General features: G+C 39.1%; 1 long non-coding RNA gene across 2 annotated transcripts; it reads left to right on the forward strand.

Moving 5' to 3' along the window:
* Positions 1–373: 373 nt before the first annotated feature.
* On the forward strand, positions 374–25,941 carry LOC141571297 (uncharacterized). 2 transcript variants are annotated; one of them, XR_012496057.1, is made up of 3 exons: positions 374–638; positions 18,712–18,784; positions 23,623–25,941. It is a non-coding gene; the product is annotated as an uncharacterized LOC141571297 (long non-coding RNA). The 2 variants fall into 2 exon arrangements; XR_012496058.1 differs by having other exon boundaries at positions 374–520.

Here is a 25,941-nt window from a genome sequence, read left to right on the forward strand (position 1 = left end):
GCATAAGTCTTATTAGAAGTGTGACCACTGTAAATGAGTGGTTTTCAAAGGAGCAATATTTGGGAAACTACTTGAAAATTTCTTGCTGGGTTTTCCCATTGTTTTATGATATAACTCATTTGATACAGAACTTTAATGTTGGTGGGGAAAAAAGTACCTAGATTTCCTATACCTCCAAACAAACTGACACAGGAAGAGTTCCAGACTCCTGGCCCTCGTCCCACAGTGAGCCCACAGAGCACCCTCTGATTAGCTCTGTTATCATAACAGAGATTGGTGTGCAACACTGAAAAGTACCTAGAAAGCCATGTGTTTTAAAGCTGGAAACCCGTGAGCTCCTCCTCTATGGTAATCTATTTTTTAAACCCACATTTCAAGAGGTCTGTCATACACAGACTTGGACATGGATACTGAATGCAAAACAGCAATAGATGCATCATAAATTATGGGCATCCTGGTCATATGGCTGATGTGCGTGGAGAGCCTGGATCTGGCGACGCAGAGGAGGGGCGAAGAGAAGGTATGGGAGTCCCTCAGCTTCTTCAGGCTCCAGTGCTGCTCTCAAGTATGGTTCTCCTAGAGCTTGGCCAACTGCTGCCAGCCGACCTGTGCTGTGGAGGCGGTGTACCCAGAGAAAGGTGGGGAGAATGGGCAAGTCTCAACTAGAAGTGAGATCCCAGGGCTTTAAAAAAAAAGCAAAAAAAAAAAAAAAAAAACTTTTTTTTTTGTAACAAGAAGTTGCAAAAATCGTAGAGCGAGAGATCTTTAAAACTGTTCTTCTCCATGGATAGTACCTTACATTGCTGTTGTATCATCCTGCTTCTGACAACCCATGGTCCCGTGGCTAAACATGCCCCGTGTACTTACTATACACTACTGTGAAAGGAAGAACTTCTTCTTTGATTCACACAGATAATGTTACTACCTTCAATGAAACTAGTGGGAAGCATGCTGACATGGGGCATAGCATCTTGATTATGAGATAATTCCAAGATATGACAAGGACAGCTGGTGATGGTGAGAAGGAGAGTGGAATGATGTATATTGTAGTTTGGGGTCCCCAGGCCCTGAAAGGTGTGAGGTTTATTACTAATATAATAAACAAGAGCAAAGGATTTCTATTGTTATCAACATATGTACCAAGCCATGTGTTATCCAGTGTTATATAAATGAAGTTTTTCTCTCACGAGAATAACTTATCTAGATAAGTAGAGGTGAATCCTTTCAACACCCAATATATTAATTTGACCACTTAATAGAAAGCTTTCTAAACTAAAGTGTAGGTATCTCAGCTTCTTAAACAATATGCCCCACACTTAACTGAACATTTCTTACTGACATAATGTGTACTAGAAAGAACATCACCCACACGTGTTCTTAGTTTTTAAAAGGAGTTGGGTTTTAGCAGTACTTTTGCTTCCACTGCTGGATCACTGAATAGCAAAATAGTGCTTTAGTAATCTCCTTGCTCTTCGGGGTTGCTGCTCTGATCTAGAATCATTTTAGAACCATCTAGAATCATCTAGAATGAGTCTTTCTGGGTTAGCCACCCAACCCCTGCTTTTAGTAAACCAGTTTCTCCTTTCTCTTTACTATTTACTTTGTAATATTAGAGAACTAAGATTTTGTTTGAGAACAGGACCTGCTGCTAAGAAATATTTTAACAACCAATGGATCAGAGAATCTCTTTATGCTCATGTGACTCTACTTTGCCATACGATAGGGTTTACAACCAGAATATCGAGATTTCCTAGTTTTGAAATATTTCCCCAGTAGATATTCTAGCTGCTCATCATTTTCCATGTGTCCCATGTGCTGTCCTGGATTTCTGGTGGGAACAGGATTTTAGCCAGTGACAGTGGCCCAGTGCCACTTCCTTTTCCCCGATGATAGATTTTACTATGAACACCATCCCCTTGGGTGAAGGGAGCAGTTCTCTCTCACAGCAGGGTAGAGATCCATTAATAAACATGTGGCTGTGGTTGAAATCAATTGAGACAAAATACGAATAGCTTGAATGAATAGTCAGGAAGTATTCAAGATTCGTTTTTTTTGAAAAATCCCCTGCATCAGCATGCAGTAGAATAAGGAAATGTCGTTGTTGATCAGGGTAAGGAAACATAACTGTCTTTCTATAAAATTAATAAACAAGTCAACATGTGATGTAATGCTCTTTCAGTTGGTCCTGTCATTCCCCAGGACAGAGCTGTACTCTGCTGGCAGAATTGTTCACATCATCATCTGTTTCTTCCTTTCTTTTTTTAAAGTCTCAAATGAAACAAATTGTGTCTCTTCTTGCAGCTTGGTTTCCCTATTAGTTGATGCAATGGAACCGAGTCATATGAGGTAGGACAATAAAGTCCTAGAAAAACTGCTACATACCTCATTGCTGAATATCACTACAGTCACCTTTGAAGCACTCCCCTTGGGTAGCTATGCACCGATGCCAGCGCCTAGTCCACCCTTCAAAGCAATTCTGGAACTCTTTTTCTGGAATGGCCATCAGAGCTGTCCTCCTATTACCCTTGATGTCCTGAATGTCATCAAAATGTCTTCCTTTCAATATTTCCTTTATCTTTGTGTAAAGAAAGAAGTCATTGGGGAGCAGATCAGGTGAGTAGGGAGGGTGTTCCAACACAGTTATTTGTTTACTGGCTAAAGACTCCCTCACAGACAGTGCCGTGTGAGCTGGTGCATTGTTGTGATGCAAGAGCCATGAATTGTTGGTGAAAAGTTCAGGTCGTCTAACTTTTTCATGCAGCCTTTTCAGCACTTCCAAATAGTAAACTTGGTTAACTGTCCAGTTGGTACAAATTCATAATGAATAATCCCTCTGATATCAAAAAAAGTTAACAACATCATTGCAACAATTTCTCAAAGTTAATTTTCATACCTCGCATGCCTAACCATTTGAAGAATATTTTTTTTAAACTAGTCTCTTTGGGCAATTTACTCGAAAACCCACGTTTTCCCATTGTCATCAAAAGTGCGCTATACTTCCTGAGGTTAAAGCACCAAAGTACAGTTTAATCCAAATTGTTCTGGATGCTATATTTTTAATTGAATCCCAGGCATACATAATATTAAAAATTATATCTCTTATGTTATAATGAGATTAAAAATCTGGCAGACTACACAGATAATAGATCATAGGACTGTATTTTTTATGAAAACGCATCTGTCATGTTTTAGATTCTAAATATCACCCTCACTCATGGACTAAATCACTGGGGAAATACTGTTGGTCAGGAAAATCAGCAATGGGCCCATCCTAAGGAAATACCCATAAGATAGCCTTATTTTTCCTGCATGAGCCTTTGATTCTGACATGCTCTTTCATTTGAAGTAAAAATTACGGAATAACTAGTCCGTCTGTGCTTTTGCTGGTCCTCAATGAGAAATAGGTAAAACGGCAACATCTTTTGGATGCTCTGAAGTGATTAACCTTTTAAACTCAGAAGTTTTCATTTTATGGCTGCCTGCAGATTAATCAATACCCGTAAGAGTAGAATTTTGCAAACTGGCCTACTTTCGTTAGCATTGCAAGACTTCAGAACTTTTGCCAAAATTCTTTCCATCCATTTTCCAAGCCAATGACAAAATTGGTCTATGGATGATGGGCCTTGCACTCTGATCCATTTTGAGGCTATTAAAGTTTTTAAAAATTATATTTATCTTTCTCCCCTGTTCAAATTACAAAGAGAAACTTTGACATATAGTGTTATTTCATATTTATTAATGACAAAGTGACTCCAAGAGTTGCATGATGTCCATCAAAGATTAACCACACAGTCCAGGGAGAATCATGACCAAATTTGGGGAAAAAGAACTTAAATTGCAGTTTGGCAAAGGGTGGCCATGTGACTCATCATGCCCTCGTCCTTATCATGGAGCACACTATTCTCTTCTGTCTGCCTGTGCCCTGTCCTGCTGCATGGCCTTCTGGACAACCAGCTTGTCTGGATTCCTCACCGTCATATAGGCTGCTTTAACCACATAACCAGGGCTTTCTGGCTGATAACTTCGGCCTGTCAGTTAAGTTTTTCCACCCTGCACACGTCCCTTGCACAAACACAGAGACAGCACCTTGGACCCGCGGCAGGTGGAGATGAGTATTTATTAACTCAGGTTTCCCACAAACACAAGGAAGAGTCACAATGAGAAAATGAAAGTGAGAGTTATTTCTTGAGGTGAGAATAAGTGAGTGGCAAGAGCCATCAAATGACTGGTGCTTTAAAAAAGAGAAAGAGAAAAAGCCATATAACCAGCAAAGCTCAGGAAGAAAGAAGTGGCAGAGGGGTGGCTAATGCCAATGCATGGCTCCTCTATACATCACTCATCCTCTGAACAGCACAGCCTCCCTTGAATCCAGAGCTGGATTCCAAACAATCCCCAAACTGCCTCTCCCCACTATAGCCTGAAGTCAGCCATCGAGGCTTCCTGAGTCCCCAGGCCAAAACTACTGAATGTCAGCTGCGATCAGAAACTTGAGCCAACTAGGTACTTTTTACATAACTTTGAACATAAATGAAATCTAAACACTGTTCTTCATAGTCTTTCTCCAAAAAGCCCAAACATCTCTCTTTCTCAACAATTCTCAGGAATTCATTGAAATAATTTGTATACCTTTATAAACGTACCTTCATATAAAATTATGGACTGAACTTCCCATTTCTATCATTGGATAAAAAACACATGCAATTTTGACATTTTTTGCATTCAAACATATTCTTCTTTCCAGACATTAATAATGATTATAAGCAGAAAATCTTTAGTCCAAAGAACGCACAACATGAACAATAAAAGTCCAGATAGAAGTTCAGTTGGTGAGTTGTCTGAAGTGCTGCATTTGTTAACTTGCTTGGTTTGTAGCCATCTCACAAACTCAGACCTTTTACAGCATACTGAAAATATTTGCTATTGTGTGCTTGTGAGACTGATATGTTTATTTCAATCATAGTTGAGTATCAGAGTGAAGGTGGAAGTGATTCTATTTGCCATTTTGAGGTCTTATTTCAAAAGATTTAAGGAAATTAGAATTGCCAAAAGATGAAAATTTAATGTGTGCATCCCAAATTGTACATATCCTGTAAACGTTAGAAGGGGGATAGATATAGTGATATAAATGCATAATTAAATGTACTACTCAGAAACTCCAACACTACAGGCAATGCTTCAATTTCACCTACGTTTCTGTCTTATTCAGTGGGGGAAGGCACAGGCCTCTGGAAAAGCAGTTCTGATTATGGCCTTCCTGGAGTCCTCTATTATCTGAACCCATAACCATTTCTTTGCTTTGCAGTGCACTGCTCATGGGACTGTGTGAAGTCAATGCCAGAGAGAATGTAGCATTTCATTAAAAACTGTATTAAGCCATCATTCTAGTATTGAGAAAAACCATTAAAGAATCATAAAATCTGAGGGTGGAAGAAGACCTCAAAATCCACTTAACTCAGTCGTCTCATTTCGCAGACAGAAACCCAAGCTTGGAGACATTGGCTTGTTCAAGGCCAAGTAGCCACCTCATGTTGTTGCTGATGAGGCACCAGGTAGTGGGAAAGCATGAAATTTGGATGGAATCTGAGGACCAGGTGTGAATTATAACTCTGCCTCTTTTTAACTCTAGACATATGACCTCCTGGGGCCTCAGTTTTCTTCCTCACTGTATAACGAAGACACCACCTGTTCTACAGACATTAACCAAATGCCAGAATGCTGTCTGTAAAATGCTTGGTTTATAGATTAAGATACTTGGAGATGTGATTGTCCCTCTTTCTAAATGCACCTTGAGCTGGCGGATGTGATAGGATAGCCTGCCTGATTTCAGTCTTGGGTCATCCTACTGTATCAGTTAGCTGTACCATCATCTGGTGTTATCCGTCCTTCAATAAGCTGTTATGTGTAGTTACCTCAGAAGGCAAGTAATGAGGTGACAGTATGTACCCATATGAGAAAATGATCTATTATAAAACCCAGTGTTTATTCCTGGAGGGCTGATCACCTAGACTTATCTGAATATAAGAGTTCCCCAAATGACAATGAGTTCCCCTTCATGGCCCATGGGTTGAGCATGTATATGAGTTTTCTGACTCAGCAATGACTTATCTAATTACAGAAGGCTCTTATCTTTCCCAAATCCAGGTTCCCAACCTTCTAACCCTGATGACATCCCATCTGCCATAAACCTACTGTGGAAATGATTTCCCAGAGAGCTCAGGAATTCCCTGGTCTTTCTATGAATTAAGGGGCCCTCACTCTCTAGGTATCTGAGAAAAAGGAGAACTTAAGCTTTCCAAAATACTAAAGACTTTTTAATAGTTTTTTTTCCCTTGATACAAAAAAATTTCTGTTTATAGAAAACTCCCCTATTCAGAGAAAAATAAAGAAAAAAATTAAAATAATTCTATAAGCCTGCCAACTTGACATAATTATGACTTTTTTCTTTTTATATTTGGGATCATGATGTAATAGAAACCCTAACACACTTTTCTATTTAATAAACAATGTATGCCAGATTTTTCTTATGCCATTAGATATTCTTCTACAATATCTTTCTTTGATGGCTGTGGCATAACATATCCATTTTGAGCAGGGCATATACTAAAATAAAAGACATTTTATTGAAATCATGAGAGATCAAAATAAAAATTAGTACACTTACCTTGAATGAATTAAGTGTATTGTGGATAAATCAACCTGAGCACAAGTTACACACCTTAAATGGTGTAATAAGCTAACATATAAGTTAAACTAAAAAAGGCAGCCACTTTTTATAATTAAGACAACCAATATCAAAAGAACAAAGGTACAGGAAACATTTTAAAACATGTAATTATGGAAGACAAAAGGCATTTAAGAGAAAACAGGAAGAGTGTTTAAAAATGATTAGCCTAAAAGTGGAGGAACGAAGCCACCATTAAGTGTGGGGTGTACTTCCTGTGGCCTACAAATCAGGAGCTTAACAGTGGGGCCAGCCCAGAGCAAGTGTGGGGGCCATGCAGTGGCTGTCACTGTCTGTCTGCATCCTGCCAGTGACCCCCAGGCTCTCGTTCATCTCAATACCTCTTGAAGAAGAGCATTTGTTGAACACTTAGCATGTGGAAGGCTCCTTGCCAGTACTGGGAACACTGAGACTCAGGACCCTACCTCTGCTCCCTGGGACGCAGGTACAGGGGCCCAGGCAAGACGGAGACACACAGTGACGTTGCCATCCTGTAGGAAGGCTTTTGGGAGCACAGAAGAACGAGCACACAGGGTATCTCAAGGATAGGAATGTTTTCCCAGAGGTATCATCTAAACTGATTCACAGAATGAGGAGCTGCTCAGCTGGGCACGTAGGAGAATGGCCAGGTTTTGGAAAGTCAAACTCAAGTAAGCGCGGTGTGGGCACCCAGCACCCTGAGTTCCAGGGCAGGATGAAAGACAAGGATAAACCTTGAGCCTTGTCATCAGGATAACCAAGCCACATTCCCTGTGGCTTAGCCACCCCCTTACCCACTTCCTTCTCAAATATGTTTCCAGTCACCATGTGGGAAGGACTCCTGGAGGTTGAAGAGCAGGAGTCGGCTAACGTGGGAGGATCCATCTTGGTGGCACTCACATGCGTTTGTAAATCTGTTCTAAACCTTCTCCCTGGTGTGTAACGTTCACTTGGAACAATTGCATGTAATTTTACTTTGCCTCACTCTGCTGTGAGAAAATCCCTGCTTACATTGGGTGGTGACATTTACACTGCAGCCACTTTAAAGCTGTAAGTTAAGGTTTGCAACTGGCAGGGCACTGTGGCTCAGGAGTCACTAGGAGTGTGAGACACGGGGCCCAGCACAACACCCAGGCCCTGTTTCTCCCTATGCTGTGGGATTCCTTTCTGGCTGTTACTAGAACCAATACCAACAAAATATTTTCAGCATAAAGAGCCCCTGGAGTTTATAGCCCAAATATTACATGAGTGATATCAAGACTGGCACACACACACACTCTCTCTCTCTCTCTCTCTCTCTCTCTCTCTCTCTCTCTCTCTCCAAACTAGAACTTTGCTGTTTCACAATTATAAAAGTAATTTAAAAGTTTGGAACTGCAAAACTTACCTTTTATTATTAGTGTTTTTATTGTCATTGTTGTTGCTGGTGCCATCCTGGAGAAACTATTTAGAGCTTCCCTCTTTAAACACTTTTGTTTGAAGCTGTCACCAACCATGCCACTCACTCATAATGCCAAGATCAGTATTTTTTTTCAGTTTTACTTCCACTAATGTGACACAGCAAAGCCACTGCAGTGCTCTGATCCTCTTCTAAGAAAACTAGAAACCAATAAAACAAAGGGAAAGCAACAGATAATGCCGAAGAGGTAAATCAAGGCAAAATAAAGGTGCTCGATCCAGGGGACCTCGCTCACTATCCTTGTGAGAGAATTGGGAATCTGCCCTGGGAATTCTGGCCAGCACGCCTGTGTCTTACTGTTGGTGTGTTAGTGGTGACAACTTAGCTAGACATACTCTTCTTGCCAGTCAGGGAATGTTGCATGGCACAAAAAGTCCCCACGCCTGTGCTTTTGCCCAAGAGAACCAAGAATAGGGTATGCGGGCAGCATCCTGAGAAAGGTTGGACCATGTACTTACATGTAATTTATGGGCTTCTCTGAAAACAGAGGATTTGTATCCTTGGTGTGATAAATATACCATTGCTCAAGCCTGATGTGCCCCAGTGAGATGAGAGTTCCACAAGACTTCTTTTGTTTTTGTTGCCTTGCTTCTGAGAAATATCTCTGCAGTGTAGGGGAAACCCTTAACCAGAATTAACCTTGCCGGGCTTCAGGAATTCCTAAGCTTTAGCTTTCACGAGGCTTTCGCATTCCTTCCAGCTTTGATACTAGATGACAAGATGAGTTAGATGTGTTAAATGTTATAGTGATTCAGGGGCTTACTCTGTAAGGCAACTGTCCTTAAAGACTGGAAATGTTACTTACCTTGCTCCAGGGATTTTTCATATGAGGATTATTCTTCACCTTTGAAGAATACGTCCCTAGAGTAATGTAAGAAAGATCCTTGGAGTGACGTAAATACCACAGGAGTGGGAAGCCAGGTCCTTGTCTGCTGTGGACTGCCCCCCACCCCCACCCCGGGGTTGTTGAGATGTCTGAGCTGAGCTGAGCTGAGCTGAGCTGAGTTGAGCTGGGGAAACAGTGAAATAGGAAATAGCAACCTTGCACCCACCTTTTGGGCTTCAGACAGAGCATCTGTGGGGCCCATCCTGGCTGCTTTCTGGAGCCAGGAGGAGCTTTCCTCCCCTCCCCGGGGTCTGGCTAGTTCCTACTGATCCTTCGGGTCAGGCTCTAAACACCCTTCTTGCAAAATCTCTTTCTCTGCACAGCACTTACTGTGTTGCTGGATTTATCCTTTCTGCTAAGTCTCTTGGGGGTAGGTCTGGTGTCCCATTGTGTCCATCCCACGCCTGGTACAGGGCTTGGCACTTAAAAGATGACTGGAAGATGCCCATGGAGTGGGGCTGGGTCAGTGCCAGCCAGAGGCTCTGCCCTGAAGTGTCTGTCAAGGGGTACCGTGCAGACACCTCTCGGCAGTGCTGTGGACCAGCGCGAGTGTGGGAAAACATTGTTACTGAACACCTGGGGTTCTCTCTCATCCCATGGGGAGTCATCTTGAAGGAAAAGAAACACCATTTATGCTGCACTCGACATTGAGAACATGGCAGAAAGTTGCTGGTTTTCACTAAAGTCACTGAAAGGGGACTAGATGTTCTCAGTGGAAATGCTAGTGGAATAGGGGCTTAAAGCTTCCAAAGAGGGCTAACTCCGGCCAGCCACGCAAATGCCTGATGCACAGAGGGCCAGGAAAGGAGTCACAGGAACAAAATTGACAGCTAATTTCACTGCACTCTTGTTTCTTGGGAGAGGTTCTTTAGAGCAGTGAGACAGAAAATGAAGGAGCAAAAGAAGGGGAAGAAGCAAATGGCCCAAAGCTTCCCTTTAGAGTGCAGTGCAAGGGCTCTAAGAAATTCCAAGTTATATCTTCACCTAAAAAAATAAATTAATAAACTGTATGCTTAGTGCAGTCTTACGTTTATAGAAAAGTTGAGTGGAAACTACAGAGTTCCATATACAATAGTCCTCCTTATCTGCGGTTTCGCTTTAGCTATTTTAGTTACCCACAGTCAACCGCAGTCTGAAAATATTAAATGGAAAGTTCCAGAAATAAAAAATTCATAAGAAATAAAAAATTGGGAACCATTCTGAGTCACATGATGAAATCTCACACCATTCTGCTGCATCCCTCTGTCCAGTGTATCAGGCTGTGTACACTGCCTGCCTGTCAGTCACTTAGCTGTCTCCATTATCAGATTGACTGTCACAGTATCGCAGTGCTTGTATTCAAGTAGCCCTTATTTTACTTAATAATGGCCCCAAAGCACAAGAGCAGTGATGCTGGCAATTCACATCTGTCAAATAGAATCATTAAGTGCTTCCTTCAAGTGAAAAGGTGAGTACAGTACAATAAGGTATTTTGAGAGAGAGAGACGACATTCACATAACTTTTTATTACAGCATATTATTATAATTGCTCTATTTTATTATTAGTTATTGTTGTTCATCTCATACTGCGCCTAATTCAGAAATTAAACTTTATCATTGGTATGTACGTATACGAAAAAACATAGCATATGTAGAGTTTGGTACTATTCAGTTTCAGGAATCCACTGGGGGTTTGGAACATATCCCCCCGCAGCTAAAGGGAGGCAGCTATACCCCCAGCAAGTTGCCCTATTATTAACACCTTGGATTAATGTGGTATATTTGTGAGCATTGCTGAGCCAATGTTGATACTTTATTATTAAGTGACAATCTATAGTTCAGGACTCACTCTTGATGTTGTACAGTCTGTGGATTTGGACAAATGTGTAGTGGCATGTGTCACACAGAACAGTTTCACCACCCTGAAAAAACTCTCTGTGCTCCACCTAACGATCTCCCCTCCTCCCTAACCACTGACCTTTGCTGTCTCCTTGTTTGCTTTTCCTGAATGTCATACAGCTGGAATCACACAGTGTGCCGTCTTCTTAGACTGGTTTCTTTCACTTAACAATATGCATTTGAGGTTGTTCCTCATCTTTTTGTAGATTGATAGCTCATTTCTTTTTATCAAGAAATAATATTCCATTGTTAGGATGTATCACAGTCTGTCTGTCTTCTCTTTTTAAATGAAGAAAATGACAGTTTTGGAGGAAAGTAAAAAGACAATGTTTCCTCATCCATTAGTTTTGTTTCTTTTGTTTCACTTTTCTACTTCTTTGTACAAAAATAATACCATATTCTAAATGTAATGAAACTAGAAGTTGGTGAGCAGTGGGTCACTACAGTGTAAGTTTGTTGGTTCCTGTTTCAATCAGGGGCCTGCCCCAAGAGTACATATAAATACTCTGTGATCTCATTTATTAAAAATAGTGTGGTAAGCTAGGTCCCATCTGCTGTCACCTAGTGATGCCTCGGAAAACTAAATCTAATAGCTGCCCTTCATTTTTCAAACATGCTCCAGGATATGAATCATTAGAATTGTTTTATTCACCACTTACCTTCCCAATAACACTAGACCTAATGTTAGGCAGACATCACCTCAGTCCGTGGAGACATATTATACACTGACATGACCAGTCTGAGTCCTGGAGAAGGTGAGCCACCCAAATACCTGTTAACAACATCAAACTTCTATACCTAACCAGGTGGCACTTAGCCACTTTCTATTTCGTATGCGGTCTTAATTTTAAAATATCCCATCTTTTGTTGTGTAAAAGCTATTTAAATGAAATTCAGTTAGTGAGTGTTACTCAGCTAACTCACAGGAAAGCAAAATAGATCTCAAAACATGTTCAAATAATATCATAAGTGAGCCTGTTCCTTTGGAAGGAACTCAGCCCTTCCCATATTTGGGAAGGACAAGAACTAAGTATGATGCCACGAGAGAAACCACTGGGTGACTAAGGGCCCACCCTACCCCACCACAGACATGAAACTTAAGACAGGAGAAGGGAACCCCACGGTGGAGTGCAAGGCCAGCAGGTGGCAGGGCTCAGGAACCCCCGTGGGGTGTAACAGGAGGAAGAGCAGCTCCCTCTGAGTCAGCTGGTCCAGCTGGCCTTGTGGGGTGAAGGCTGCAATGTCCTTCTGACCCCCACCCCTTGCATACCACGAGGTATGAAAATACGTCAGCCTGGGAGTTGTGACCGCGCATTCCTGAGCAGGAAGATTTTGAGTCAGTTGATATTTGACCAGAGACTTATGCAGGACCATTAAAGTATTCAAAAAATAAATAAAACTAAGCCAACTGTCAGTCACCCATGGCAACAACGTGGCAAAATTGAGTGAAAGACGAGGAAGAGAAAGGAAACTAAGACGTCCAGAATGCTTACTGGGCATACTTCATCTCTTTTGATTCTCTTCTATAAATCATCCACATTTTCATAGATAAAGAAATTGCAGGTCAGAGAAATCAATTAAGCCACTTAAAGTTGCACAGCTAATAAATGCCAGAGTTGTAATTTAAATGCAGGTTTATCAGCCCACAATCTATTGTCTTTTCAGTGCCTCACACTACCTCATGATAAAGTCTGTTATTTAGTGGCTCTAACTTATAACAAATCTCTTAAAAAAAAAAACAATAGGCCAGAACGCCACTGTTTTTCCCTTTGTTCAGACTGATTAGTGAAAGGGCAAAAGAATCTAAGGGTTGGCAAAGTTAGGCAGCAAAAGAAAACCAAGCAAAAATTTAAAACTGCACAAGTGTTTCATAAAATACCAAGAATTCTTTATGATCTAATCCCTTTCCAGCATGCCAGCTGAGAATATTTTTCTTAGCACATGTTCTTGCCTTCTAGCAAGACCTTGTTTTCTGGGCGGTCTGAGGTGGTGGTCACTCTCTAACTTAAGTTAGGGGTTTACTTTGTTATCGAAATAAAAATCTTCTAGTATATCACCATTGATACTTAATGCATCAGAAGGTAGTTGAGGGCTTTAAGATTAATTAGAAAACAAAGTAGCAACATGTCACTCTCACTATGGCAACCAGGTATAGACGACGCTTCTATTAGTAGAGTCTTGCCAAACATTAACTCATTTCAACATACTCCCAGATGCAAAGACATAGCTCCTCGTTCTTTACTAAAAATTGCCAGTTTTCACAGAAATGTCATTTTTTTTCTCTTGGGAGGTAACAGATATATGAACCTGGATGTAACTTCTGGGACAAAGGTCACTCACTGTCTTTATTTTATTGAGATATAAGTGACATATAACATTGTGTAAGTTTAAGGTGTACAAAGTGCTGATTGGATACCTTTATACATTGCAATATGATCACCACCTTACTGTTAGCTCTATCGTGTCACATAATTATCATTTTTTGGTGTGTGTGGTGAGAACAATTACGATCTAGCCTCTTAGCAACTTTGAAGTTTATAATACATATTGGGGTCTATAATCACTATGCTGAGCATTAGATCTTCAGGACTTATTTACCTACCCATTGCAAGTTTGCACCCTTAAAGAATATCAGTCTAATTCCTTCACCCTCCACCCCTAGGCCTTGGTAAGCACCATTCTCGTCTCTGTATTTATGAGTTCAGTTTTCTTTAGATTCCACATGTAAGTGAGATAGTACGGTATTCGTCTTTCTCTGTCTGAATTATCACACTTAACATAATGGCCTCAAGGTCCATCCATGTTGTCACAAATGTCTTTGGAAAAAGATTAAAGTGTCTGATTCATCATGATAGATAAAAGCCTGAATCAGACGTAGATCCTGAAGACTCCTGAATGACGTTTCATCCACACTACAAAGTGGTGCATGGCAGTTGGCATAGGAGGAACATGGAGGATAAAGAAACTTCCTTAGGAGTTAAGGGGAGGGAGAGAGAAGCTCTCGCTGAACAATTTGGTATCAAAGAGATGACACAGCAGCAGGAGCTGGGAAAATTGGGCAGGAATTGTCCCTCTTTAAATGTTTTAATTATAAATTTATATACTTCATAGAAATTTAGAATATAGAAGTTTGAAGAATAAAAATGAAGGCCAAAGGTATGGGCATTTATTTTCCTTAATTAGACATTGACATTCCTGAGGGAAAGAATGGCTTGACTAGAAGACATGGGGTAGGAACGCTGTGTGCCCCGACTGACAGTAGTCTAGGAAAACGCATCCTTGTATTAAGAATTGGGCTGGTAGACTAGGCCTGTATTTTGGAGGGTCTTCCATGCCAGGGAAGCAGTTTGGACTTTATTCAGTATGACATCATGGCGTATGGGGCTGTCATTTTAGGGTTTTAGGTAGGATTGTCAATGTATGCTTCAGGAAGCTGAAACAGGGGGTTGTGTGAATGCAGGCAGATGAGGAGACTAGCAGGGTAGCAGGGTTGTCCCAGGGGGTTACAATCCCCAAACTAGATGAACAGGTGGTGAGGTCAGAAGGGAAGATATAAAGAGGCATCAGACTGTTCCTTTCATGGGTATAGATAAAAAAGTGTTCCTGAATTTCCTATTGTTCTTCAATTTCCATAAAAGCAAAATACGTCCTTAGGATATTGCTGTACTTTGGCACCTAACAACAAAGTTCAAAAGTTAAATTTTAATATTTGAAAGTTAAATGAATATATGACTTTGGTGTGGTACATTTTATTATTTCTTAAGAGACCATTTATGTTCTGCGGAATTCTAAGGAACTGGGATGTTTTACACGCCCTCTTTACCAAATATTTGCTCATTTGGTTTAGTTGTAATACCATCTCTGGTAATCCTCCTACTTATTTTTTTTCTTTTTTTTTTATATTAGTTTCAGGTGCACAGAACAAAGTAATAGACGCTTATCATTTATATCCCTCACACTGTGTCAACCCCCCTCCCCCATCCACTACCCCTCTGACATCGCACAGAGCCATTACATTTCCACTGTCTCTATTCCTAATGCTGTACTCTGCTTCTTGTAAGTATATACATATATATATATATTATATATATATAAACTTGTAGTTGACATTCATTATTGTTCAGCTTCAGGTGTACAGTGCAGTGATCTTCCTACTTATAATACCCTTTCTGGAAAATTATCTATAGTACTTTAAAGTTTGCTCACTAACTAGGTAATAAATTTAAAATTTTTTAAACTTTTAAATTTAAAATAAAAAATAGAGTAAATAACCCTTGTTTCTTTCCCATTTTATTTCTAGTCTGAAAAACAATTTATTTCTTTTGATAAGTCCCTTTCTTGGGGAATCCCATACTTAAACATGCATACGATAGTTAGGCATTGTCTATTTTCTGATCTAAAATATGGAAAGTTTTATTTTTCAATCAATTTTGATTGCCTTTAAGAGAATCTATCAAGCTATCCTTACCAATAAATTTCTTGTTTAGTTTCACACAGAAAGAGCTTACTAAGTGACCGGCATTGATGTATCATTTTGCTGTTTTCAGAGATACTTAGAATGAACTTTTCAAAACATCCTCATTCTTTATTTTTCACAACTAAAAACAATTTTCAATTCTGCAACCAATTAGGGAATACCCAAAAGAATCATAATGGACACAAAATTATACTGTTCACTACTGGAATATCAAAATACCTGTGACAGAAAAAGAGGTCGTGTGTGAACTTTATCAATTACCTGAATCTGATGACATTTCCAAACAGGAAATAAATGTTAATAGCATAAGTAAACACTTCAGCCCACACAGTTTTGTTTTCTTTTAATTAAGGGGGAAAATTACCTTATGACTGAGCCGGGGTTGCCCTAGGAGCTTCCTAATTTACTGCTGTGGGAGGCAGCTCATCTTACTGTGCTGGTCTGTTTCTTCACCTGATGCATCTTTGGATAACGCTTGTGGAAAGAGAATGTGCTAAGTGGCAATATCCACTTATTGCAGTGATTCCTTTTCTGGATGTAGGGTCTGGATAAACTCATTACAAAAAGAAAATGAGTTTCCCTAAGTATAGAAACCACAGTAAACTTATGGTTTCACATCTCAAAACAAAGTAGAGTTTTGAAATAATTCTCTTCACTGGTTTCTTTTCCATGTTTATGTTGTCAAATTCTAACATTATTCTCAAAAACATGAACTGAACACATATATATGCGCACACTCTTTCATGTACCCTGAGTTCTGGTTGAAACCTGTCGAAAGGAAAAACCCCATGCAGGTCTAGTTATTTGATTTTATGCTTTAGGAGAATTGCATTGGGACAGATACTATTTCAGCAATAAAACAACATTAGGATGTAAAATTATTTTGGTTTTCTTTGTCTCTTCTCAACTAGGTAGTTCTGTCACTTGGTAATTCTGTCACTGAAGGTGAGAATACTCAGATGAATAGCTTACAATCATATTATATGTTTGTTGTTGTACTGTGAAAAACTGCAATTATGCAATATAGAGATATCAGGATAAATACCTATTGGCACCCAATTTGTCAATTGCAACAATTAAAAACGGAGCAGACTTTATACAAGATCATACAAGTTCTGACAATTAAGTTCGTGAACTTTTTCCAACAATATTGCTAACATTTTTTGATATCAGAGAGATTATGAATTTGTATGAACTGCACACACAGTTAACCTAGTTTACTATTTGGAAGTGCTGAAAAGGCTGCGTGAAAAAGTTAGATGAAAACGACCTGAACTTTTTGCCAACATTTCCTGGCTCATGTATCACGACAATGCACCAGGTCACACGGCACTGTCTGTGAGGGAGTTTTTAGCCAGTAAACAAATGACTGTATTGGAACACTCTCCCTATTCACCTGACCTGGCCCCCAATGACTTCTTTCTTTACCCGAAGATAAAGGAAATATTGAAAGGAAGACATTTTGATGACATTCGGGACATCAAGGGTAATACGATGACAGCTCTGATGGCCGTTCCAGAAAAAGAGTTCCAAAATTGCTTTGAAGGGTGGACTAGGTACTGGTGTCGGTGCATAGCTTCCCAAGGGGAGTACTTCAAAGGTGACCGTAGTGATATTCAGCAATGAGGTATGTAGCACTTTTTCTAGGATGAGTTCACAAACTTAGTTGTCTGACCTTATATGATTTTCCTCGATGTTGAACAATAGCATGCATACATTTAAATAAAGATTTGTGAGATGCCTCCCTTGCCTTCAAATTGATGGGGAGAGGGCTGGGATTGGTTACAGGAAGACTGTCCCTGGGCTAGTGATCTGGGATTGCAAGGAGAGAGTCTCCTTTGCTACTTTGATGACTGTGGAAATTCAAGGGACTTACAAATGAGGAAAATATTTCCATGCAACTTTTGTCATAACTTGGAGTATCCTTACATAGAAAAGCATTCAACCATGACTGTCTAGTAGAACAATGAAGACATGGGCAAAAATGTAAAAGTCCACATAGGCTTAGGAGTGAGGACGGATTCAATTCTATATATGAATTGAAAGTGAAAACAGGAGATCCACTTGGAGATGTTCTATAGGCAGTTAAATATGGGAGAAGTCACCCAATATAGGAAGATATAAAACTCTGGAGCAATAAAAAAGGCTGATAAAGTTGGTAATCTATCAATCTATCCTTACCAATAGATTTCTTGTTTAGTTTCACACAGAAAGAGCTTACTAAGTGACCGGCATTGATGCCGTACCATTTCACTGATGCCGAAGACTTTTCTATGTAAAGATACTCCGAGTTATGAAAAAGTTGCATGGAAATATTTTCTTCATTTGTAAGTCCCAAACTACTTTTTTTCTGATAAACAAATACAAAGTTGAAAGATAGGCAAAGCCTAAGAAAGAGAGTTGCACTGTATTTGATAGACCAAATCCTAGTTTCCTTAACGTACCAAAACATAGTTTACAAATTAGTAAGAGAAGAATCTGCTACCCAACAGAAAACAGGCAAACAATATGAATAGGCAACTCACAATTTAAAAAAAAAAAAAAAGTGGCTTTTAAACATGAAAAGTTGTTCAACCATTATCATAAGAAAAGAAATGAGAATTAAAACCACAAGACAATCTCATTGTCACTTAGCAGACTGGCAAAGATTGAAGTTTGAAAACACATTCTGTTGAAGAGCATAAGAGGAAATAGCATTCAGAAATCATGGGAAGAGAAATTTAATACATCGTCTTTGGAGGTCCATTTCAGATTACCTATAATGAAACTATGTGTAGTGAAAGCACATACACTGACATTTGCATTTCTTAAAATTTATCTTACAGATAATTACACATGGGCACATCAGACAATATTTGAGTTAACTTAAGATGCAGCACAGTGTAAACATATTTTACGTTAATACAAAGAATATTGACACATATGGCCATCATATGCATATAATATCCTCTGGAAGGTTGTAGAAAGGTCTTAGGGTTACATGGGGTGGGAAGGATGTCAGACAGTGAAAGAGATGGAGAAGAACTTGGTGAGGTGCTGGGAGAAACAGGAAGGTGGACTTAGGGAAGCCAAGACCAAGAGACTTCATAGGAGAGTTTGGAAATTTGGAAGCCGTCTGGGTCTCTGGAGAGAGCAGTCTCCTCCACCTACAGTGGGAGTGAAGGAAGAGGGTCATGGATTGAAGACAGGAACCCTGGGTGACATTAGAGTAGATGACTTCTGATGAGAAGTTGCATCATCATAAGCAAGAGAAAAATGAAACTTGAGCCGCTGATTGTTTGAGGGGTGACCTTATTTCATTTTCATTTTAGTTTTCCATGTAAAAGAAAACTGAGCAAAGAGGAAAGACAGTGGAAAGGAGAGATGGCGCATGCAGTTTTGAAGGTGAGTGACCATAGTAAACATCCTAGGAGGGGAATGGGACTGAACCACGATGGCCACTGGATGAAGCACGGTGACTGCTGGATGGACAGCTAGCCTCGGAAAGACAGTGGGGAAGAATATTGTCATTAGTAAAATTTTAAAAATATTTTGAGGTGGAATAAAAGGTATATAGGAAAACAGTGTTGAAATAGATAGGGAATTGCCAGCAAAGGACTTGAGATGACCTGCCCAAAGTGGAGGGGTTTCCTGATCAAAGAGCATTGCTTTAATTGCAGTTTTTAAAAATATGCTATAGAAATTATTTGTCCTAAGTCTTAGTTTCCTTCTGATTGAGTATCTCATCCCTCCATGTATCTGATATGGAAAAAGAGAAAAAGCAATAGGAAATATCCCTGTGAATGAACCATGCTAACAACCAGTTCTGTCTAATAAAGGATGGTAACATTAGCAATATTCTCCTTAAAGAGGCTGCTTTTCTTATTTCTAATACCACTAGTGGCTGAATTAGACTTATTCAAGCTCATCTGCTTCCTTGATTAACTATTTCTCTGACAGAATTAAAAACTCAAATAAATTGACCCCTTCTTTAAAGTGACTATCTATTAGCTTTAAATAATTATTTTCATTTACCCATCTTTAATAACTTTTAGGGGTATATAAAACTAATCAGTGTTGAGGGTGGGAAGTTTTGGAAAGTATCGAAAGGTACATATATAGAAGGAAAGAATAATTTCTAACAACCACATGTAAACTATTTTTAAGTATACTGGGGTAAGGTCATAGTCCATCTCTACCCAGATGACATAATGTTCCTAACTATGATTTCAATAAAATATAATTTCCAAATTGTAATTTATCTGTAAAAGTTCAGAGTTCTTGCTTCTCTTATAGGAGATTACTTATTTTGATAGCTCAGGTGGCATTCAAGCATTGACCACAGTAGTCATCAAACTTCTATACACCGGTGGTGTCAAAAAAAATGTATATAAGTGGACACTTTGGTCAACGTTACTCAAGCAGTAGTTCGCCGTAATCAGAAGTGTCTGGACGCTGATGGTAACCACTTTGAGCACCTCTTGTAATTGCAGAAGTCATACATGACTTGTATTCATCTTTGGTTATTGGTATATATTGAGTATTGCAATTTTGATACAGGTTTTTCCTTTCTTAAAATGTATATACCTTTCTTCGGCACCCTCTGTGTATTGTGGACTTGCTTCCCAGGGACCATTCATGGCCAATGTTTCTGGCTGCAAAAACCCTTCGATAAGTAGTTAAAAGTAGGCAGTGAAGGATATTTCTTTCCACAGTACCCCTGGTGCTTCACCTTGGGACTTCTCAGGTCGTTTGTATCACTCGTGTTGATTGTGGTTGTCTGAAGCTCATTATTCTCCAGTACATTCCTCAGGGAAGGCCAATGAGGACAATGTTTCTCAAGTTTCTACAACTTTATAACTGTAACTTTTATATTTGAAAGTCAATTCCTGAAATTCAAAATGTTTGGCTCATATGTTTCCGTGAGTATGATAAATATAAATATTACTCAAAGTTGCTATTGAAAATTCTGAAGACAATCTGATTTTCTTTCCTTTATAGATTGGCTAATCGGTATGAAATTTCAGTTATGCAAGAGGAATAAGATCTAGAGAGCTGCTGTACAACACTGCACCTATCGATAACAATAATGCATTATATACTGAAAAATTGTTCAGAGTAAATCTCACATCGTGTTCTTACATACAACACAAATACAAAATAAGAGACGAAGTAAATATACTGAATAATCTTTTTCCCTAAATGTCCAAAGGATTTTTTTCTCTCTTTAAAAAATCCAATAATTTTATGGTTCTGCATATTTAATGCAATAATTTTATGGTTCTGCTCAGGAATGCGGTGCCCCATTTCACTATGTAGTTTGTCTTCCTTTTCCATGTCAGGAAAGATTGATTAAATTATAGCGTTTACTCTTTATTGCATTCCTTTCTTCTTTGGGAAATTCTATTATATTTACTTTAAAACTTTTTTTGCCTATAATCTATATCTTTCCTCTTTTTCTTCAACCCCTTCCTTTTGATTTGAAAACATCTCTTCCTTTTCATCTTCTACTCGCACGGAGGCATAGTGTGGTTCTCTAATTTAGCTCTCATTTCTAAAAGGAATTTCCTGAAGACAGCCACCACATTCCTGAATTTTGCTAGTTCTGAGTTAATTGATCTTTAATATCTTCTATTTTCTTAATGTCTTTTAGCTCGTGTTCAAATATTGTGGGTTCCATTTTTCATCAGCTATGTGGACATGTCTTTTAGGTATAGTCCCATTATCCACAGGAACATCATTCTAGTCCTTAGTCTTCTTTTTCTGAGAATAACTTTGTATGAAATTATACTGGGATCCTTTTCTGTTGCTCATTTTAACCTGAGATGAACTTTTCTGAGTTTTAGGAGAGATGAGTTCGAAGAGCTTTTCTAGCTTCCTGGCTCTGGAGCTCCCTTTTCTTTTTTCTGTGAACAATCGGGGTGTGACTGGCCCTTGCTGAGACTTCCTGGCTGTGTTCACCACCACCCCTCGTCTCTCCTTCTCTCTCCAATTGTCTCTGGCCTGCTCATTTTGGATTCTATCCACAGCAGCTTCGACTCTGTGTGGACCTTTGTCCTGGAAGGGAGCTTGGCGGTCAGGTTGAGAGTGGACCCTTTTCATTCACCCACAGTTTGAATTTGCAAAGCCTCTCCTGTTTCTACCACTGTTCTCAGACTGGCCCCTGCGCTTTCCGGTGAGTCTTTAGGCTATTGGTTCTCCTGCTCTCATCGCCATAAGCTGTCTCGCCACTTCCCTCCACGTGGTCCCAAACAGATTATGGTTCCACTCAAGTCTTGTGGCTGTCGTTGCTTCCTATCTGTATTTTGAAGGTCATAGGGCTATCTTTTTTTACCTAGTTTTGTTACTAATGTTGTTGTTTTGTCATTTCTGCTGTTACCCTAGTTGTACTGTGAGTTTTAATTGGGGAGTGGGTAGGAATTTAAGGTGATTCAAAAACTACACTGCTACCATTATCTACCAAAGAATAGTTTTTAACAGTTCCGGATATATATATATATATATATATATTATAATATATATATATATATATATATATATATATATATATATATATATGTATATATATACCTTTAGTACATATAACTTTGAAATGAAAGTCTAAGAAAAATATTTCAGCCAGCTGCTGATTTATTGGGGGAGATGGTACTTTATCAAAATGATGATACTAAATGGAACATATTTTACTATTTGAAAGAGTCAAATCACACAGTCATGCAGGGAATATCATGGAAAACTCAATATGTTATCTTAGCAAATTAAAGACAAGCCTAAATATTGGGCAAAACTTGTTTTCATTCTTTCAACTTGTTTGAGATTTTAAAAATGGCCTGCATCACCATTGAGAATACTAGTTAAATCTTGTTCCCACTGAGGATTTGAAAACTTCCAAGTGGAAAAGCAATTGAAGTCAGACTTCGCAAAATCTACTTAAAGAAGAGAATTCAAGACTACATACCCACACACTCACACACACCCTCACACAAGAAGTCACACACTTGCACTGGCACACTCACACATGCATGCACACAAATGGGCACATGAGCACACACATGCATACACGCATGTCACTTTATGATTTTCTCTTGAAAATCTAAACAATATGCTTTTATGATACATCATGAAGACCACTCTGTTACTTTCCTTTATACTATTTAATATAGACCAATTAAGTTAATGCATCCCCTGGCATGTCTTAATTACTGGTAGATCATATTTTATGGGACTTCTTACATTTGCTTTCATCTTTACTAAATTGGAATGAAAATGAAATACTTATTTATGGATAGTACAAGAAGGGCTGCCTTTGCAAAGGGAAGAATGTTCTCCTCTCTCTTTCATTTTTCCAACAAATACGGATGATTCTTTGCTATAGAGTGGGATTTAAATGCCACCTGCTAGAAGGTCACAGAAAGAGGTATGCCCTTCAATTTCAGGAACCCTTGTCTACTCCTTTTCTAATTTCCATACCACCAATGCTGGGGCCCCCCTCTCAGAGTTTCTGATTTACAGCCAGTCTTGGGCATTGATGCTTTGGTGTTTTAAATCTCCATAGGTGATTCTAACATTCAGCCTGTGTTGAGAATCACTGATCTAGAATATAGACCTAGTGGATGAGGTTAAGAAAAACAATAGACTTTAAACAGATTATGAATGACTAGGAATGTCTTTCTTAGGAATTTGGGACTTAGCTTTAGGGAGATATTGCAAGTTTTTATAAAGGAAAATACAAGATTTTACATAGGTATGTGTGAGGTGTGCTCACTAAAGTAAGTTCTCAACCTCTTCACTACAACTGGGACAGGTGTTCTGAGCAGGAGTAGAAGATGGTGGACTTCAGGAGGATCCCCTGAATTTCCACTAAAGATGGTTCCTTCCTACATCCCTGGCTGATGTGGGAATTGGGGCCCCAGCTGTGGAGACAAGATCCATAGTTCATGCCTGAGAGCTAGGTGAGGGGAGGGAGTGTGTAGGGCTAGGAACCTAGGTAAGCTACTGTACCTGCGTAAATGCCACTTCTTGGCCTCATGTATGGTGGTATTTTCTTTCCTCACTAACAAGCACAAAGCTTTCAATCCTCTCTGTCTAAATAGCTAGAACAAACACTGATACTCAGGAGAATTGTTATCCTTCAACTTTCCTCCCACACATCACTTAAGGGTGTATTTGTTTCTCATGGCGGCTATAACAAATGACCAAAAACCTGGTAGTAAATACATTTTTTTTATCTTATTTTTCTGCAGGTTAGAAGTCCAAAATGGGTCTCACTAGGAAAAATCAAGATGCTAATAGGTCTGCTCATGGCCAACTGCCATCTCCAACCAGGAGATGCCTTTCTCACATGGCATCACTCCGGCTCTGAATCCCAAGTCCTCCTTTCACTCATCAAGACAACACTGGGCCCACCTTGTGATTACATTGGGCCCACCTGAGTCATCCAGGATACTCTCCCATCTCAAGGTCAACTGATCAGCAACATTAATTCCATCTGCAACCTTGATTCCCCTTGCCATGTGACATCACTTATTTACATGTTCTGGAGAAAAACAGAGACATCTTTGGGGTCCATTATTCTGTCTACCACAAAAAAAAGTGTGTTATTTCCCCCTAACCCCACAAACTTGGTCTTTCCAAACTTCCACACGTCTCAAAGACCATTTTAGTGTATTAGTACTCTATGGTAAAAACTTACAGATTTTTTGAATTGGCTAAAAACCAAAGAATGGACACTTGCCATGAAAATTCAAAGTGAAATAAAACTATCACTAAAATAAGGGAATGATGGATAATTTTGAGTTGGTTTATTAATTAATCAAATTTAATTACAGCCAAATCCTATGGGTTCTTAACATTTAAAAAAAAAACAAAAAAAAAACCACCATATAATAAAAAAGCTAACCTTGGGCCAGCCCAGTGGCTCAGGCGGTTAGAGCTCCATGCTCCTAACTCCGAAGGCTGCCGGTTCAATTCCCACATGGGCCAGTGGGCTCTCAACCACAAGGTTGCCAGTTCAATTCTTCCAGTCCCGCAAGGGATGGTGGGCAGCGCCCCCTGCAACTAAGATTGAACACGGCACCTTGAGCTGAGCTGCCGCTGAGCTCCCGGATGGCTCAGTTAGTTGGAGCACATCCTCTCAACCACAAGGTTGCTGGTTAGACTCCCACAAGGGATGGTGGGCTGCGCCCCCTGCAACTAGCAATGGCAACTGGACCTGGAGCTGAGCTGTGCCCTCCACAACTAAGACTGAAAGGACAACAACTTGAAGCTGAACGGCACCCTCCACAACTAAGGTTGAAAGGACAACAACTTGACTTGGAAAAAAGTCCTGGAAGTACACACTGTTCCCCAATAAAGTCCTGTTCCCCTTCCCCAATAAAATCCTAAAAAACAAACAAAAAAAAAAAACAAGCTAACCTTGAATACTATAGGAATGTAACTTAACATGAAATTCTGTTTTTTAACTTGTATCAGCTAGGTAATGAATAAACAGAATATTAAGAATTTAGATAATAAGCTTAATCAGACAATTAACTTTCATATATGCATACTTATGTTTACACTAACAGTATAATTGCCATGGTAGCATGGTTAGTCATTTAATATTTGATCTTCTCAGATCTATTGTGGGTACATTCAATTCTACAAAATCCCATGATAACTCCTTTTTACGAAATAGAGTTTTAGTCATAATTACTCTCCCTTTGCATTTCCCAGGAAAATATGTCTAGGGTCATATGAGGGTGGAAAATACTGAATTAAACAAAGTTAATCATTTTCTTTCCTGAAGGCTTGCTTGGAGCCTTTGACACACTGATGTGCATTGTCAGTATCACAGAGGGATTTCTAATAGTCAGCATTTCCAAAACTTCTTTGAACAGTAACCTCCTTGCACAGTGAAAACTCCATACGTTAATTAACCAATCAACATTTTTTCACAGGTATGAATACGTGAGGCTGCCTAAAATATACAATATTATATATAATACATGTATAATATATATATAAATATAGATAATATATATGATATATATGGAATTTATATATGAACAGAATGTATATGTGAATGGAACATACATACAGACACACACACACACACACACACACACACACACACACAGTGTGGGTGCCAAAAAAATGTATACACTTTTTAAGAAAGGAAATACCTGTATTAAAATTATGCTGATCTAACAACTTTGAGCACCTCTTGTAATTGCAGAGGTCAAACGTGACTTGTATTCATCTTGTTATCGGTGTATATTATTACAATTTTAGTACAGTTTTCCTTTCTTAAAATGTGTATACTTTTTTTAGCACCCCCAGTATATCTATAGCTATATTTATATCTAGCTATAGCTATAGCGATAGCTGTATCTATCTATACATGTATACATATATACACACATATATGTACATACATAAAGGGATACACAGGAAATTTTACTAAGAGGGAAAAAATGCAAATGCAAACATTTCCAGAACATAAATAAATGTAAGCTCTGATGCTATGATACTAAAATGAGAAGTTTTTAAGTTTCTATCTCCTGATAGACAGTGGGCTCTAG

The sequence above is a fragment of the Rhinolophus sinicus genome, linkage group LG04 (assembly GCF_036562045.2).
Source record: "Rhinolophus sinicus isolate RSC01 linkage group LG04, ASM3656204v1, whole genome shotgun sequence".
In the NCBI taxonomy this organism is placed as follows: Eukaryota; Metazoa; Chordata; class Mammalia; order Chiroptera; family Rhinolophidae; genus Rhinolophus; species Rhinolophus sinicus.